Source organism: Cervus elaphus, unplaced genomic scaffold (assembly GCF_910594005.1).
Source record: "Cervus elaphus unplaced genomic scaffold, mCerEla1.1, whole genome shotgun sequence".
Lineage (NCBI taxonomy): Eukaryota > Metazoa > Chordata > Mammalia > Artiodactyla > Cervidae > Cervus > Cervus elaphus.
This window is the reverse complement of record NW_025316762.1, coordinates 33,168-52,975: the sequence shown is the minus strand read 5'-3', so window position 1 is coordinate 52,975 and position 19,808 is coordinate 33,168.

Sequence of the window (19,808 nt, the reverse complement as noted above, 5' to 3'; positions counted from 1 at the left end):
CGAAGAAACAGGGGAGAAGAATACGAGGAGCAAGAAAAAAAAAGCAAAATATAAAAACGAGGAGAACACAAGGGGCGAAAATCAGAGGAGGATCAACAGTATGCCACTACGTGGAGTAAGAGAAGTGTGAAAACGCTGATGCGAAGAAACAGGGGAGAAGAATACGAGGAGCAAGAAAAAAAAAGCAAAATACAAAAACGAGGAGAACACAAGGGGCGAAAATCAGAGGAGGATCAACAGTATGCCACTACGTGGAGTAAGAGAAGTGTGAAAAACCCGAGGCGAAGAAACAGGGGAGAAGAATACGAGGAGCAAGAAAAAAAAAGCAAAATACAAAAACGAGGAGAACACAAGGGGCGAAAATCAGAGGAGGATCAACAGTATGCCACTACGTGGAGTAAGAGAAGTGTGAAAAACCCGAGGTGAAGAAACAGGGGAGAAGAATACGAGGAGCAAGAAAAAAAAAGCAAAATACAAAAACGAGGAGAACACAAGGGGCGAAAATCAGAGGAGGATCAAAAGTGTGGCACTACGTGGAGTAAGAGAAGTGTGAAAAACCCGAGGCGAAGAAACAGGGGAGAAGAATACGAGGAGCAAGAAAAAAAAAGCAAAATACAAAAACGAGGAGAACACAAGGGGCGAAAATCAGAGGAGGATCAACAGTATGCCACTACGTGGAGTAAGAGAAGTGTGAAAAACCCGAGGCGAAGAAACAGGGGAGAAGAATACGAGGAGCAAGAAAAAAAAAGCAAAATATAAAAACGAGGAGAACACAAGGGGCGAAAATCAGAGGAGGATCAACAGTATGCCACTACGTGGAGTAAGAGAAGTGTGAAAATGCTGATGCGAAGAAACAGGGGAGAAGAATACGAGGAGCAAGAAAAAAAAAGCAAAATACAAAAACGAGGAGAACACAAGGGGCGAAAATTAGAGGAGGATCAACAGTATGCCACTACGTGGAGTAAGAGAAGTGTGAAAAACCCGAGGCGAAGAAACAGGGGAGAAGAATACGAGGAGCAAGAAAAAAAAAGCAAAATACAAAAACGAGGAGAACACAAGGGGCGAAAATCAGAGGAGGATCAACAGTAGGCCACTACGTGGAGTAAGAGAAGTGTGAAAAACCCGAGGCGAAGAAACAGGGGAGAAGAATACGAGGAGCAAGAAAAAAAAAGCAAAATACAAAAACGAGGAGAACACAAGGGGCGAAAATCAGAGGAGGATCAACAGTATGCCACTACGTGGAGTAAGAGAAGTGTGAAAAACCCGAGGCGAAGAAACAGGGGAGAAGAATACGAGGAGCAAGAAAAAAAAAGCAAAATACAAAAACGAGGAGAACACAAGGGGCGAAAATCAGAGGAGGATCAAAAGTGTGGCACTACGTGGAGTAAGAGAAGTGTGAAAAACCCGAGGCGAAGAAACAGGGGAGAAGAATACGAGGAGCAAGAAAAAAAAAGCAAAATACAAAAACGAGGAGAACACAAGGAGCGAAAATCAGAGGAGGATCAACAGTATGCCACTACGTGGAGTAAGAGAAATGTGAAAAACCCGAGGCGAAGAAACAGGGGAGAAGAATACGAGGAGCAAGAAAAAAAAGCAAAATACAAAAACGAGGAGAACACAGGGGGCGAAAATCAGAGGAGGATCAACAGTATGCCACTACGTGGAGTAAGAGAAGTGTGAAAAACCCGAGGCGAAGAAACAGGGGAGAAGAATACGAGGAGCAAGAAAAAAAAAGCAAAATACAAAAACGAGGAGAACACAAGGGGCGAAAATCAGAGGAGGATCAACAGTATGCCACTACGTGGAGTAAGAGAAGTGTGAAAAACCCGAGGCGAAGAAACAAGGGAGAAGAATACGAGGAGCAAGAAAAAAAAAGCAAAATACAAAAACGAGGAGAACACAAGGGGCGAAAATCAGAGGAGGATCAACAGTATGCCACTACGTGGAGTAAGAGAAGTGTGAAAAACCCGAGGCGAAGAAACAGGGGAGAAGAATACGAGGAGCAAGAAAAAAAAAGCAAAATACAAAAACGAGGAGAACACAAGGGGCGAAAATCAGAGGAGGATCAACAGTATGCCACTACGTGGAGTAAGAGAAGTGTGAAAATGCTGATGCGAAGAAACAGGGGAGAAGAATACGAGGAGCAAGAAAAAAAAAGCAAAATACAAAAACGAGGAGAACACAAGGGGCGAAAATCAGAGGAGGATCAACAGTATGCCACTACGTGGAGTAAGAGAAGTGTGAAAAACCCGAGGCGAAGAAACAGGGGAGAAGAATACGAGGAGCAAGAAAAAAAAAGCAAAATACAAAAACGAGGAGAACACAAGGGGCGAAAATCAGAGGAGGATCAACAGTATGCCACTACGTGGAGTAAGAGAAGTGTGAAAAACCCGAGGCGAAGAAACAGGGGAGAAGAATACGAGGAGCAAGAAAAAAAAAGCAAAATACAAAAACGAGGAGAACACAAGGGGCGAAAATCAGAGGAGGATCAACAGTATGCCACTACGTGGAGTAAGAGAAGTGTGAAAATGCTGATGCGAAGAAACAGGGGAGAAGAATACGAGGAGCAAGAAAAAAAAAGCAAAATACAAAAACGAGGAGAACACAAGGGGCGAAAATCAGAGGAGGATCAACAGTATGCCACTACGTGGAGTAAGAGAAGTGTGAAAAACCCGAGGCGAAGAAACAGGGGAGAAGAATACGAGGAGCAAGAAAAAAAAAAGCAAAATACAAAAACGAGGAGAACACAAGGGGCGAAAATCAGAGGAGGATCAACAGTATGCCACTACGTGGAGTAAGAGAAGTGTGAAAAACCCGAGGCGAAGAAACAGGGGAGAAGAATACGAGGAGCAAGAAAAAAAAAGCAAAATACAAAAACGAGGAGAACACAAGGGGCGAAAATCAGAGGAGGATCAACAGTATGCCACTACGTGGAGTAAGAGAAGTGTGAAAAACCCGAGGCGAAGAAACAAGGGAGAAGAATACGAGGAGAAAGAAAAAAAAAGCAAAATACAAAAACGAGGAGAACACAAGGGGCGAAAATCAGAGGAGGATCAACAGTATGCCACTACGTGGAGTAAGAGAAGTGTGAAAAACCCGAGGCGAAGAAACAGGGGAGAAGAATACGAGGAGCAAGAAAAAAAAAGCAAAATACAAAAACGAGGAGAACACAAGGGGCGAAAATCAGAGGAGGATCAACAGTATGCCACTACGTGGAGTAAGAGAAGTGTGAAAATGCTGATGCGAAGAAACAGGGGAGAAGAATACGAGGAGCAAGAAAAAAAAAGCAAAATACAAAAACGAGGAGAACACAAGGGGCGAAAATCAGAGGAGGATCAACAGTATGCCACTACGTGGAGTAAGAGAAGTGTGAAAAACCCGAGGCGAAGAAACAGGGGAGAAGAATACGAGGAGCAAGAAAAAAAAAGCAAAATACAAAAACGAGGAGAACACAAGGGGCGAAAATCAGAGGAGGATCAACAGTATGCCACTACGTGGAGTAAGAGAAGTGTGAAAAACCCGAGGCGAAGAAACAGGGGAGAAGAATACGAGGAGCAAGAAAAAAAAAGCAAAATACAAAAACGAGGAGAACACAAGGGGCGAAAATCAGAGGAGGATCAACAGTATGCCACTACGTGGAGTAAGAGAAGTGTGAAAATGCTGATGCGAAGAAACAGGGGAGAAGAATACGAGGAGCAAGAAAAAAAAAGCAAAATACAAAAACGAGGAGAACACAAGGGGCGAAAATTAGAGGAGGATCAACAGTATGCCACTACGTGGAGTAAGAGAAGTGTGAAAAACCCGAGGCGAAGAAACAGGGGAGAAGAATACGAGGAGCAAGAAAAAAAAAGCAAAATACAAAAACGAGGAGAACACAAGGGGCGAAAATCAGAGGAGGATCAACAGTATGCCACTACGTGGAGTAAGAGAAGTGTGAAAAACCCGAGGCGAAGAAACAGGGGAGAAGAATACGAGGAGCAAGAAAAAAAAAGCAAAATACAAAAACGAGGAGAACACAAGGGGCGAAAATCAGAGGAGGATCAACAGTATGCCACTACGTGGAGTAAGAGAAGTGTGAAAAACCCGAGGCGAAGAAACAGGGGAGAAGAATACGAGGAGCAAGAAAAAAAAAGCAAAATACAAAAACGAGGAGAACACAAGGGGCGAAAATCAGAGGAGGATCAAAAGTGTGGCACTACGTGGAGTAAGAGAAGTGTGAAAAACCCGAGGCGAAGAAACAGGGGAGAAGAATACGAGGAGCAAGAAAAAAAAAGCAAAATACAAAAACGAGGAGAACACAAGGAGCGAAAATCAGAGGAGGATCAACAGTATGCCACTACGTGGAGTAAGAGAAATGTGAAAAACCCGAGGCGAAGAAACAGGGGAGAAGAATACGAGGAGCAAGAAAAAAAAGCAAAATACAAAAACGAGGAGAACACAAGGGGCGAAAATCAGAGGAGGATCAACAGTATGCCACTACGTGGAGTAAGAGAAGTGTGAAAAACCCGAGGCGAAGAAACAGGGGAGAAGAATACGAGGAGCAAGAAAAAAAAAGCAAAATACAAAAACGAGGAGAACACAAGGGGCGAAAATCAGAGGAGGATCAACAGTATGCCACTACGTGGAGTAAGAGAAGTGTGAAAAACCCGAGGCGAAGAAACAAGGGAGAAGAATACGAGGAGCAAGAAAAAAAAAGCAAAATACAAAAACGAGGAGAACACAAGGGGCGAAAATCAGAGGAGGATCAACAGTATGCCACTACGTGGAGTAAGAGAAGTGTGAAAAACCCGAGGCGAAGAAACAGGGGAGAAGAATACGAGGAGCAAGAAAAAAAAAGCAAAATACAAAAACGAGGAGAACACAAGGGGCGAAAATCAGAGGAGGATCAACAGTATGCCACTACGTGGAGTAAGAGAAGTGTGAAAATGCTGATGCGAAGAAACAGGGGAGAAGAATACGAGGAGCAAGAAAAAAAAAGCAAAATACAAAAACGAGGAGAACACAAGGGGCGAAAATCAGAGGAGGATCAACAGTATGCCACTACGTGGAGTAAGAGAAGTGTGAAAAACCCGAGGCGAAGAAACAGGGGAGAAGAATACGAGGAGCAAGAAAAAAAAAGCAAAATACAAAAACGAGGAGAACACAAGGGGCGAAAATCAGAGGAGGATCAACAGTATGCCACTACGTGGAGTAAGAGAAGTGTGAAAAACCCGAGGCGAAGAAACAGGGGAGAAGAATACGAGGAGCAAGAAAAAAAAAGCAAAATACAAAAACGAGGAGAACACAAGGGGCGAAAATCAGAGGAGGATCAACAGTATGCCACTACGTGGAGTAAGAGAAGTGTGAAAATGCTGATGCGAAGAAACAGGGGAGAAGAATACGAGGAGCAAGAAAAAAAAAGCAAAATACAAAAACGAGGAGAACACAAGGGGCGAAAATCAGAGGAGGATCAACAGTATGCCACTACGTGGAGTAAGAGAAGTGTGAAAAACCCGAGGCGAAGAAACAGGGGAGAAGAATACGAGGAGCAAGAAAAAAAAAGCAAAATACAAAAACGAGGAGAACACAAGGGGCGAAAATCAGAGGAGGATCAACAGTATGCCACTACGTGGAGTAAGAGAAGTGTGAAAAACCCGAGGCGAAGAAACAGGGGAGAAGAATACGAGGAGCAAGAAAAAAAAAGCAAAATACAAAAACGAGGAGAACACAAGGGGCGAAAATCAGAGGAGGATCAAAAGTGTGGCACTACGTGGAGTAAGAGAAGTGTGAAAAACCCGAGGCGAAGAAACAGGGGAGAAGAATACGAGGAGCAAGAAAAAAAAAGCAAAATACAAAAACGAGGAGAACACAAGGGGCGAAAATCAGAGGAGGATCAACAGTATGCCACTACGTGGAGTAAGAGAAGTGTGAAAAACCCGAGGTGAAGAAACAGGGGAGAAGAATACGAGGAGCAAGAAAAAAAAAGCAAAATACAAAAACGAGGAGAACACAAGGGGCGAAAATCAGAGGAGGATCAACAGTATGCCACTACGTGGAGTAAGAGAAGTGTGAAAATGCTGATGCGAAGAAACAGGGGAGAAGAATACGAGGAGCAAGAAAAAAAAAGCAAAATACAAAAACGAGGAGAACACAAGGGGCGAAAATCAGAGGAGGATCAACAGTATGCCACTACGTGGAGTAAGAGAAGTGTGAAAAACCCGAGGCGAAGAAACAGGGGAGAAGAATACGAGGAGCAAGAAAAAAAAAGCAAAATACAAAAACGAGGAGAACACAAGGGGCGAAAATCAGAGGAGGATCAACAGTATGCCACTACGTGGAGTAAGAGAAGTGTGAAAAACCCGAGGCGAAGAAACAGGGGAGAAGAATACGAGGAGCAAGAAAAAAAAAAGCAAAATACAAAAACGAGGAGAACACAAGGGGCGAAAATCAGAGGAGGATCAACAGTATGCCACTACGTGGAGTAAGAGAAGTGTGAAAAACCCGAGGCGAAGAAACAGGGGAGAAGAATACGAGGAGCAAGAAAAAAAAAGCAAAATACAAAAACGAGGAGAACACAAGGGGCGAAAATCAGAGGAGGATCAACAGTATGCCACTACGTGGAGTAAGAGAAGTGTGAAAAACCCGAGGCGAAGAAACAGGGGAGAAGAATACGAGGAGCAAGAAAAAAAAAGCAAAATACAAAAACGAGGAGAACACAAGGGGCGAAAATCAGAGGAGGATCAACAGTATGCCACTACGTGGAGTAAGAGAAGTGTGAAAAACCCGAGGCGAAGAAACAGGGGAGAAGAATACGAGGAGCAAGAAAAAAAAGCAAAATACAAAAACGAGGAGAACACAAGGGGCGAAAATCAGAGGAGGATCAACAGTATGCTACTACGTGGAGTAAGAGAAGTGTGAAAATGCTGATGCGAAGAAACAGGGGAGAAGAATACGAGGAGCAAGAAAAAAAAAGCAAAATACAAAAACGAGGAGAACACAAGGGGCGAAAATCAGAGGAGGATCAACAGTATGCCACTACGTGGAGTAAGAGAAGTGTGAAAAACCCGAGGCGAAGAAACAGGGGAGAAGAATACGAGGAGCAAGAAAAAAAAAGCAAAATACAAAAATGAGGAGAACACAAGGGGCGAAAATCAGAGGAGGATCAAAAGCGTGGCACTACGTGGAGTAAGAGAAGTGTGAAAAACCCGAGGCGAAGAAACAGGGGAGAAGAATACGAGGAGCAAGAAAAAAAAAGCAAAATACAAAAACGAGGAGAACACAAGGGGCGAAAATCAGAGGAGGATCAACAGTATGCCACTACGTGGAGTAAGAGAAGTGTGAAAAACCTGAGGCGAAGAAACAGGGGAGAAGAATACGAGGAGCAAGAAAAAAAAAGCAAAATACAAAAACGAGGAGAACACAAGGGGCGAAAATCAGAGGAGGATCAACAGTATGCCACTACGTGGAGTAAGAGAAGTGTGAAAAACCCGAGGCGAAGAAACAGGGGAGAAGAATACGAGGAGCAAGAAAAAAAAAGCAAAATACAAAAACGAGGAGAACACAAGGGGCGAAAATCAGAGGAGGATCAACAGTATGCCACTACGTGGAGTAAGAGAAGTGTGAAAAACCCGAGGCGAAGAAACAGGGGAGAAGAATACGAGGAGCAAGAAAAAAAAAGCAAAATACAAAAACGAGGAGAACACAAGGGGCGAAAATCAGAGGAGGATCAACAGTATGCCACTACGTGGAGTAAGAGAAGTGTGAAAAACCCGAGGCGAAGAAACAGGGGAGAAGAATACGAGGAGCAAGAAAAAAAAAGCAAAATACAAAAACGAGGAGAACACAGGGGGCAAAAATCAGAGGAGGATCAAAAGTGTGGCACTACGTGGAGTAAGAGAAGTGTGAAAAACCCGAGGCGAAGAAACAGGGGAGAAGAATACGAGGAGCAAGAAAAAAAAAGCAAAATACAAAAACGAGGAGAACACAAGGGGCGAAAATCAGAGGAGGATCAACAGTATGCCACTACGTGGAGTAAGAGAAGTGTGAAAAACCCGAGGCGAAGAAACAGGGGAGAAGAATACGAGGAGCAAGAAAAAAAAAGCAAAATACAAAAACGAGGAGAACACAAGGGGCGAAAATCAGAGGAGGATCAACAGTATGCCACTACGTGGAGTAAGAGAAGTGTGAAAAACCCGAGGCGAAGAAACAGGGGAGAAGAATACGAGGAGCAAGAAAAGAAAAGCAAAATACAAAAACGAGGAGAACACAAGGGGCGAAAATCAGAGGAGGATCAACAGTATGCCACTACGTGGAGTAAGAGAAGTGTGAAAATGCTGATGCGAAGAAACAGGGGAGAAGAATACGAGGAGCAAGAAAAAAAAAGCAAAATACAAAAACGAGGAGAACACAAGGGGCGAAAATCAGAGGAGGATCAACAGTATGCCACTACGTGGAGTAAGAGAAGTGTGAAAAACCCGAGGCGAAGAAACAGGGGAGAAGAATACGAGGAGCAAGAAAAAAAAAGCAAAATACAAAAACGAGGAGAACACAAGGGGCGAAAATCAGAGGAGGATCAACAGTATGCCACTACGTGGAGTAAGAGAAGTGTGAAAATGCTGATGTGAAGAAACAGGGGAGAAGAATACGAGGAGCAAGAAAAAAAAAGCAAAATACAAAAACGAGGAGAACACAAGGGGCGAAAATCAGAGGAGGATCAACAGTATGCCACTACGTGGAGTAAGAGAAGTGTGAAAAACCCGAGGCGAAGAAACAGGGGAGAAGAATACGAGGAGCAAGAAAAAAAAAGCAAAATACAAAAACGAGGAGAACACAAGGGGCGAAAATCAGAGGAGGATCAACAGTATGCCACTACGTGGAGTAAGAGAAGTGTGAAAAACCCGAGGCGAAGAAACAGGGGAGAAGAATACGAGGAGCAAGAAAAAAAAAGCAAAATACAAAAACGAGGAGAACACAAGGGGCAAAAATCAGAGGAGGATCAAAAGTGTGGCACTACGTGGAGTAAGAGAAGTGTGAAAAACCCGAGGCGAAGAAACAGGGGAGAAGAATACGAGGAGCAAGAAAAAAAAAGCAAAATACAAAAACGAGGAGAACACAAGGGGCGAAAATCAGAGGAGGATCAACAGTATGCCACTACGTGGAGTAAGAGAAGTGTGAAAAACCCGAGGCGAAGAAACAGGGGAGAAGAATACGAGGAGCAAGAAAAAAAAAGCAAAATACAAAAACGAGGAGAACACAAGGGGCGAAAATCAGAGGAGGATCAACAGTATGCCACTACGTGGAGTAAGAGAAGTGTGAAAATGCTGATGCGAAGAAACAGGGGAGAAGAATACGAGGAGCAAGAAAAAAAAAGCAAAATACAAAAACGAGGAGAACACAAGGGGCGAAAATCAGAGGAGGATCAACAGTATGCCACTACGTGGAGTAAGAGAAGTGTGAAAAACCCGAGGCGAAGAAACAGGGGAGAAGAATACGAGGAGCAAGAAAAAAAAAGCAAAATACAAAAACGAGGAGAACACAAGGGGCGAAAATCAGAGGAGGATCAACAGTATGCCACTACGTGGAGTAAGAGAAGTGTGAAAAACCCGAGGCGAAGAAACAGGGGAGAAGAATACGAGGAGCAAGAAAAAAAAAGCAAAATACAAAAACGAGGAGAACACAAGGGGCGAAAATCAGAGGAGGATCAACAGTATGCCACTACGTGGAGTAAGAGAAGTGTGAAAAACCCGAGGCGAAGAAACAGGGGAGAAGAATACGAGGAGCAAGAAAAAAAAAGCAAAATACAAAAACGAGGAGAACACAAGGGGCGAAAATCAGAGGAGGATCAAAAGTGTGGCACTACGTGGAGTAAGAGAAGTGTGAAAAACCCGAGGCGAAGAAACAGGGGAGAAGAATACGAGGAGCAAGAAAAAAAAAGCAAAATACAAAAACGAGGAGAACACAAGGGGCGAAAATCAGAGGAGGATCAACAGTATGCCACTACGTGGAGTAAGAGAAGTGTGAAAAACCCGAGGTGAAGAAACAGGGGAGAAGAATACGAGGAGCAAGAAAAAAAAAGCAAAATACAAAAACGAGGAGAACACAAGGGGCGAAAATCAGAGGAGGATCAACAGTATGCCACTACGTGGAGTAAGAGAAGTGTGAAAAACCCGAGGCGAAGAAACAGGGGAGAAGAATACGAGGAGCAAGAAAAAAAAAGCAAAATACAAAAACGAGGAGAACACAAGGGGCGAAAATCAGAGGAGGATCAACAGTATGCCACTACGTGGAGTAAGAGAAGTGTGAAAATGCTGATGCGAAGAAACAGGGGAGAAGAATACGAGGAGCAAGAAAAAAAAAGCAAAATACAAAAACGAGGAGAACACAAGGGGCGAAAATCAGAGGAGGATCAACAGTATGCCACTACGTGGAGTAAGAGAAGTGTGAAAAACCCGAGGCGAAGAAACAGGGGAGAAGAATACGAGGAGCAAGAAAAAAAAAGCAAAATACAAAAACGAGGAGAACACAAGGGGCGAAAATCAGAGGAGGATCAACAGTATGCCACTACGTGGAGTAAGAGAAGTGTGAAAATGCTGATGCGAAGAAACAGGGGAGAAGAATACGAGGAGCAAGAAAAAAAAAGCAAAATACAAAAACGAGGAGAACAATAGGGGCGAAAATCAGAGGAGGATCAACAGTATGCCACTACGTGGAGTAAGAGAAGTGTGAAAAACCCGAGGCGAAGAAACAGGGGAGAAGAATACGAGGATCAAGAAAAAAAAAGCAAAATACAAAAACGAGGAGAACACAAGGGGCGAAAATCAGAGGAGGATCAACAGTATGCCACTACGTGGAGTAAGAGAAGTGTGAAAAACCCGAGGCGAAGAAACAGGGGAGAAGAATACGAGGAGCAAGAAAAAAAAAGCAAAATACAAAAACGAGGAGAACACAAGGGGCGAAAATCAGAGGAGGATCAACAGTATGCCACTACGTGGAGTAAGAGAAGTGTGAAAATGCTGATGCGAAGAAACAGGGGAGAAGAATACGAGGAGCAAGAAAAAAAAAGCAAAATACAAAAACGAGGAGAACAATAGGGGCGAAAATCAGAGGAGGATCAACAGTATGCCACTACGTGGAGTAAGAGAAGTGTGAAAAACCCGAGGCGAAGAAACAGGGGAGAAGAATACGAGGAGCAAGAAAAAAAAAGCAAAATACAAAAACGAGGAGAACACAAGGGGCGAAAATCAGAGGAGGATCAACAGTATGCCACTACGTGGAGTAAGAGAAGTGTGAAAAACCCGAGGCGAAGAAACAGGGGAGAAGAATACGAGGAGCAAGAAAAAAAAAGCAAAATACAAAAACGAGGAGAACACAAGGGGCGAAAATCAGAGGAGGATCAACAGTATGCCACTACGTGGAGTAAGAGAAGTGTGAAAAACCCGAGGCGAAGAAACAGGGGAGAAGAATACGAGGAGCAAGAAAAAAAAAGCAAAATACAAAAACGAGGAGAACACAAGGGGCGAAAATCAGAGGAGGATCAAAAGTGTGGCACTACGTGGAGTAAGAGAAGTGTGAAAAACCCGAGGCGAAGAAACAGGGGAGAAGAATACGAGGAGCAAGAAAAAAAAAGCAAAATACAAAAACGAGGAGAACACAAGGGGCGAAAATCAGAGGAGGATCAACAGTATGCCACTACGTGGAGTAAGAGAAGTGTGAAAAACCCGAGGCGAAGAAACAGGGGAGAAGAATACGAGGAGCAAGAAAAAAAAAGCAAAATACAAAAACGAGGAGAACACAAGGGGCGAAAATCAGAGGAGGATCAACAGTATGCCACTACGTGGAGTAAGAGAAGTGTGAAAAACCCGAGGCGAAGAAACAGGGGAGAAGAATACGAGGAGCAAGAAAAAAAAAGCAAAATACAAAAACGAGGAGAACACAAGGGGCGAAAATCAGAGGAGGATCAACAGTATGCCACTACGTGGAGTAAGAGAAGTGTGAAAAACCCGAGGCGAAGAAACAGGGGAGAAGAATACGAGGAGCAAGAAAAAAAAAGCAAAATACAAAAACGAGGAGAACACAAGGGGCGAAAATCAGAGGAGGATCAACAGTATGCCACTACGTGGAGTAAGAGAAGTGTGAAAAACCCGAGGCGAAGAAACAGGGGAGAAGAATACGAGGAGCAAGAAAAAAAAAGCAAAATACAAAAACGAGGAGAACACAAGGGGCGAAAATCAGAGGAGGATCAACAGTATGCCACTACGTGGAGTAAGAGAAGTGTGAAAAACCCGAGGCGAAGAAACAGGGGAGAAGAATACGAGGAGCAAGAAAAAAAAAGCAAAATACAAAAACGAGGAGAACACAAGGGGCGAAAATCAGAGGAGGATCAACAGTATGCCACTACGTGGAGTAAGAGAAGTGTGAAAAACCCGAGGCGAAGAAACAGGGGAGAAGAATACGAGGAGCAAGAAAAAAAAAGCAAAATACAAAAACGAGGAGAACACAAGGGGCGAAAATCAGAGGAGGATCAACAGTATGCCACTACGTGGAGTAAGAGAAGTGTGAAAAACCCGAGGCGAAGAAACAGGGGAGAAGAATACGAGGAGCAAGAAAAAAAAGCAAAATACAAAAACGAGGAGAACACAAGGGGCGAAAATCAGAGGAGGATCAACAGTATGCCACTACGTGGAGTAAGAGAAGTGTGAAAAACCCGAGGCGAAGAAACAGGGGAGAAGAATACGAGGAGCAAGAAAAAAAAAGCAAAATACAAAAACGAGGAGAACACAAGGGGCGAAAATCAGAGGAGGATCAACAGTATGCCACTACGTGGAGTAAGAGAAGTGTGAAAAACCCGAGGCGAAGAAACAGGGGAGAAGAATACGAGGAGCAAGAAAAAAAAAGCAAAATACAAAAATGAGGAGAACACAAGGGGCGAAAATCACAGGAGGATCAAAAGCGTGGCACTACGTGGAGTAAGAGAAGTGTGAAAAACCCGAGGCGAAGAAACAGGGGAGAAGAATACGAGGAGCAAGAAAAAAAAAGCAAAATACAAAAACGAGGAGAACACAAGGGGCGAAAATCAGAGGAGGATCAACAGTATGCCACTACGTGGAGTAAGAGAAGTGTGAAAAACCTGAGGCGAAGAAACAGGGGAGAAGAATACGAGGAGCAAGAAAAAAAAAGCAAAATACAAAAACGAGGAGAACACAAGGGGCGAAAATCAGAGGAGGATCAACAGTATGCCACTACGTGGAGTAAGAGAAGTGTGAAAAACCCGAGGCGAAGAAACAGGGGAGAAGAATACGAGGAGCAAGAAAAAAAAAGCAAAATACAAAAACGAGGAGAACACAAGGGGCGAAAATCAGAGGAGGATCAACAGTATGCCACTACGTGGAGTAAGAGAAGTGTGAAAAACCCGAGGCGAAGAAACAGGGGAGAAGAATACGAGGAGCAAGAAAAAAAAAGCAAAATACAAAAACGAGGAGAACACAAGGGGCGAAAATCAGAGGAGGATCAACAGTATGCCACTACGTGGAGTAAGAGAAGTGTGAAAAACCCGAGGCGAAGAAACAGGGGAGAAGAATACGAGGAGCAAGAAAAAAAAAGCAAAATACAAAAACGAGGAGAACACAGGGGGCAAAAATCAGAGGAGGATCAAAAGTGTGGCACTACGTGGAGTAAGAGAAGTGTGAAAAACCCGAGGCGAAGAAACAGGGGAGAAGAATACGAGGAGCAAGAAAAAAAAAGCAAAATACAAAAACGAGGAGAACACAAGGGGCGAAAATCAGAGGAGCATCAACAGTATGCCACTACGTGGAGTAAGAGAAGTGTGAAAAACCCGAGGCGAAGAAACAGGGGAGAAGAATACGAGGAGCAAGAAAAAAAAAGCAAAATACAAAAACGAGGAGAACACAAGGGGCGAAAATCAGAGGAGGATCAACAGTATGCCACTACGTGGAGTAAGAGAAGTGTGAAAAACCCGAGGCGAAGAAACAGGGGAGAAGAATACGAGGAGCAAGAAAAAAAAAGCAAAATACAAAAACGAGGAGAACACAAGGGGCGAAAATCAGAGGAGGATCAACAGTATGCCACTACGTGGAGTAAGAGAAGTGTGAAAAACCCGAGGCGAAGAAACAGGGGAGAAGAATACGAGGAGCAAGAAAAAAAAAGCAAAATACAAAAACGAGGAGAACACAAGGGGCGAAAATCAGAGGAGGATCAACAGTATGCCACTACGTGGAGTAAGAGAAGTGTGAAAAACCCGAGGCGAAGAAACAGGGGAGAAGAATACGAGGAGCAAGAAAAAAAAAGCAAAATACAAAAACGAGGAGAACACAAGGGGCGAAAATCAGAGGAGGATCAACAGTATGCCACTACGTGGAGTAAGAGAAGTGTGAAAATGCTGATGTGAAGAAACAGGGGAGAAGAATACGAGGAGCAAGAAAAAAAAAGCAAAATACAAAAACGAGGAGAACACAAGGGGCGAAAATCAGAGGAGGATCAACAGTATGCCACTACGTGGAGTAAGAGAAGTGTGAAAAACCCGAGGCGAAGAAACAGGGGAGAAGAATACGAGGAGCAAGAAAAAAAAAGCAAAATACAAAAACGAGGAGAACACAAGGGGCGAAAATCAGAGGAGGATCAACAGTATGCCACTACGTGGAGTAAGAGAAGTGTGAAAAACCCGAGGCGAAGAAACAGGGGAGAAGAATACGAGGAGCAAGAAAAAAAAAGCAAAATACAAAAACGAGGAGAACACAAGGGGCAAAAATCAGAGGAGGATCAAAAGTGTGGCACTACGTGGAGTAAGAGAAGTGTGAAAAAACCCGAGGCGAAGAAACAGGGGAGAAGAATACGAGGAGCAAGAAAAAAAAAGCAAAATACAAAAACGAGGAGAACACAAGGGGCGAAAATCAGAGGAGGATCAACAGTATGCCACTACGTGGAGTAAGAGAAGTGTGAAAAACCCGAGGCGAAGAAACAGGGGAGAAGAATACGAGGAGCAAGAAAAAAAAAGCAAAATACAAAAACGAGGAGAACACAAGGGGCGAAAATCAGAGGAGGATCAACAGTATGCCACTACGTGGAGTAAGAGAAGTGTGAAAATGCTGATGCGAAGAAACAGGGGAGAAGAATACGAGGAGCAAGAAAAAAAAAGCAAAATACAAAAACGAGGAGAACACAAGGGGCGAAAATCAGAGGAGGATCAACAGTATGCCACTACGTGGAGTAAGAGAAGTGTGAAAATGCTGATGCGAAGAAACAGGGGAGAAGAATACGAGGAGCAAGAAAAAAAAAGCAAAATACAAAAACGAGGAGAACACAAGGGGCGAAAATCAGAGGAGGATCAACAGTATGCCACTACGTGGAGTAAGAGAAGTGTGAAAAACCCGAGGCGAAGAAACAGGGGAGAAGAATACGAGGAGCAAGAAAAAAAAAGCAAAATACAAAAACGAGGAGAACACAAGGGGCAAAAATCAGAGGAGGATCAACAGTATGCCACTACGTGGAGTAAGAGAAGTGTGAAAATGCTGATGTGAAGAAACAGGGGAGAAGAATACGAGGAGCAAGAAAAAAAAAGCAAAATACAAAAACGAGGAGAACACAAGGGGCGAAAATCAGAGGAGGATCAACAGTATGCCACTACGTGGAGTAAGAGAAGTGTGAAAAACCCGAGGCGAAGAAACAGGGGAGAAGAATACGAGGAGCAAGAAAAAAAAAGCAAAATACAAAAACGAGGAGAACACAAGGGGCGAAAATCAGAGGAGGATCAACAGTATGCCACTACGTGGAGTAAGAGAAGTGTGAAAAACCCGAGGCGAAGAAACAGGGGAGAAGAATACGAGGAGCAAGAAAAAAAAAGCAAAATACAAAAACGAGGAGAACACAAGGGGCGAAAATCAGAGGAGGATCAACAGTATGCCACTACGTGGAGTAAGAGAAGTGTGAAAAACCCGAGGCGAAGAAACAGGGGAGAAGAATACGAGGAGCAAGAAAAAAAAAGCAAAATACAAAAACGAGGAGAACACAAGGGGCGAAAATCAGAGGAGGATCAACAGTATGCCACTACGTGGAGTAAGAGAAGTGTGAAAATGCTGATGCGAAGAAACAGGGGAGAAGAATACGAGGAGCAAGAAAAAAAAAGCAAAATACAAAAACGAGGAGAACACAAGGGGCGAAAATCAGAGGAGGATCAACAGTATGCCACTACGTGGAGTAAGAGAAGTGTGAAAAACCCGAGGCGAAGAAACAGGGGAGAAGAATACGAGGAGCAAGAAAAAAAAAGCAAAATACAAAAACGAGGAGAACACAAGGGGCGAAAATCAGAGGAGGATCAACAGTATGCCACTACATGGAGTAAGAGAAGTGTGAAAATGCTGATGCGAAGAAACAGGGGAGAAGAATACGAGGAGCAAGAAAAAAAAAGCAAAATACAAAAACGAGGAGAACACAAGGGGCGAAAATCAGAGGAGGATCAACAGTATGCCACTACGTGGAGTAAGAGAAGTGTGAAAAACCCGAGGCGAAGAAACAGGGGAGAAGAATACGAGGAGCAAGAAAAAAAATGCAAAATACAAAAACGAGGAGAACACAAGGGGCGAAAATCAGAGGAGGATCAACAGTATGCCACTACGTGGAGTAAGAGAAGTGTGAAAAACCCGAGGCGAAGAAACAGGGGAGAAGAATACGAGGAGCAAGAAAAAAAAGCAAAATACAAAAACGAGGAGAACACAAGGGGTGAAAATCAGAGGAGGATCAACAGTATGCCACTACGTGGAGTAAGAGAAGTGTGAAAATGCTGATGCGAAGAAACAGGGGAGAAGAATACGAGGAGCAAGAAAAAAAAAGCAAAATACAAAAACGAGGAGAACACAAGGGGCGAAAATCAGAGGAGGATCAACAGTATGCCACTACGTGGAGTAAGAGAAGTGTGAAAAACCCGAGGCGAAGAAACAGGGGAGAAGAATACGAGGAGCAAGAAAAAAAAAGCAAAATACAAAAACGAGGAGAACACAAGGGGCGAAAATCAGAGGAGGATCAACAGTATGCCACTACGTGGAGTAAGAGAAGTGTGAAAAACCCGAGGCGAAGAAACAGGGGAGAAGAATACGAGGAGCAAGAAAAAAAAAGCAAAATACAAAAATGAGGAGAACACAAGGGGCGAAAATCAGAGGAGGATCAAAAGCGTGGCACTACGTGGAGTAAGAGAAGTGTGAAAAACCCGAGGCGAAGAAACAGGGGAGAAGAATACGAGGAGCAAGAAAAAAAAAGCAAAATACAAAAACGAGGAGAACACAAGGGGCGAAAATCAGAGGAGGATCAACAGTATGCCACTACGTGGAGTAAGAGAAGTGTGAAAAACCCGAGGCGAAGAAACAGGGGAGAAGAATACGAGGAGCAAGAAAAAAAAAGCAAAATACAAAAACGAGGAGAACACAAGGGGCGAAAATCAGAGGAGGATCAACAGTATGCCACTACGTAGAGTAAGAGAAGTGTGAAAAACCTGAGGCGAAGAAACAGGGGAGAAGAATACGAGGAGCAAGAAAAAAAAAGCAAAATACAAAAACGAGGAGAACACAAGGGGCGAAAATCAGAGGAGGATCAACAGTATGCCACTACGTGGAGTAAGAGAAGTGTGAAAAACCCGAGGCGAAGAAACAGGGGAGAAGAATACGAGGAGCAAGAAAAAAAAAGCAAAATACAAAAACGAGGAGAACACAAGGGGCGAAAATCAGAGGAGGATCAACAGTATGCCACTACGTGGAGTAAGAGAAGTGTGAAAAACCCGAGGCGAAGAAACAGGGGAGAAGAATACGAGGAGCAAGAAAAAAAAAGCAAAATACAAAAACGAGGAGAACACAAGGGGCGAAAATCAGAGGAGGATCAACAGTATGCCACTACGTGGAGTAAGAGAAGTGTGAAAAACCCGAGGCGAAGAAACAGGGGAGAAGAATACGAGGAGCAAGAAAAAAAAAGCAAAATACAAAAACGAGGAGAACACAAGGGGCAAAAATCAGAGGAGGATCAAAAGTGTGGCACTACGTGGAGTAAGAGAAGTGTGAAAAACCCGAGGCGAAGAAACAGGGGAGAAGAATACGAGGAGCAAGAAAAAAAAAGCAAAATACAAAAACGAGGAGAACACAAGGGGCGAAAATCAGAGGAGGATCAACAGTATGCCACTACGTGGAGTAAGAGAAGTGTGAAAAACCCGAGGCGAAGAAACAGGGGAGAAGAATACGAGGAGCAAGAAAAAAAAAGCAAAATACAAAAACGAGGAGAACACAAGGGGCGAAAATCAGAGGAGGATCAACAGTATGCCACTACGTGGAGTAAGAGAAGTGTGAAAAACCCGAGGCGAAGAAACAGGGGAGAAGAATACGAGGAGCAAGAAAAAAAAAGCAAAATACAAAAACGAGGAGAACACAAGGGGCGAAAATCAGAGGAGGATCAACAGTATGCCACTACGTGGAGTAAGAGAAGTGTGAAAATGCTGATGCGAAGAAACAGGGGAGAAGAATACGAGGAGCAAGAAAAAAAAAGCAAAATACAAAAACGAGGAGCAGACAAGGGGGGAAAATCAGAGGAGGATCAAAAGTGTGGCACTACGAGGAGCAAGAGCAGTGTGAAAAACCCGAGGCAATGAAACAGGGGAGAAGAATAAGAGGAGCAAGAAAAAAAAAGCAAAAGACAAAAACGAGGAGCAGACAACGGGGGAAAATCAGAGGAGGATCAAAAGTGTGGAAATACGAGGAACAAGAAAGGTGTGAAAAACCCGAGGCGAAGAAAAAGGGGAGAACAATACGAGGAGCAAAAAAAAAAAGAAAAAGAAAAATACGTGGAGCAGACAAGGGGGAAAAATAAGAGGAGGATCAAAAGTGTGGAAATACGAGGAGCAAGAAAAGTGGGAAAAACACGAGGAGAAGAAAAAGTGGAGAACAATACGAGGAGCAAAAAAAAAAAGAAAAGAAAAATTTGAGGAGCAGACAAGGGGGGAAAGTAAGAGGAGGATCAAAAGTGTGGAGATACGAGGAGCAAGAAAAGTGTGAAAAACACGAGGAGAAGAAAAAGTGGAGAACAATACGAGGAGCAAAAAAATAAAAATAAAAGACAAATACGAGGAGCAGACAAGGGGGGAAAATAAGAGGAGGATCAAAAGTGTGGAAATACGAGGAGCAAGAAAAGTGGGAAAAACACGAGGAGAAGAAAAAGGGGAGAACAATACGAGGAGCAAAAAAAAAAAAAGAAAAATACGAGGAGCAGACAATGGGGGAAAATAAGAGGAGGATCAAAAGTGTGGAGATACGAGGAGCAAGAAAAGTGGGAAAAACACGAGGAGAAGAAAAAGGGGAGAACAATACGAGGAGCAAAAAAAAAAAAGAAAAGAAAAAGTCAAGGAGCAGACAAGGGGGAAAAATAAGAGGAGGATCAAAAGTGTGGAAATACGAGGAGCAAGAAAAGTGGGAAAAACACGAGGAGACGCAAAAGGGGAGAACAATACGAGGAGCAAAAAAAAAAAAAAAGAAAATACGAGGAGCAGAAAAGGGGGGAAAATAAGAGGAGGATCAAAAGTGTGGAAATATGAGGAGCAAGAAAAGTGGGAAAAACACGAGGAGAAGAAAAAGGGGAGAACAATACGAGGAGCAAAAAAAAAAAGAAAAGAAAAATTCGAGGAGCAGACAAGGGGGAAAAATAAGAGGAGGATCAAAAGTGTGGAAATACGAGGAGCAAGAAAAGTGGGAAAAACACCAGGAGAAGAAAAAGGGGAGAACAATACGAGGAGCAAAAAAAAAAAGAAAAATACGAGGAGCAGAAAAGGGGGGAAAATAAGAGGTGGA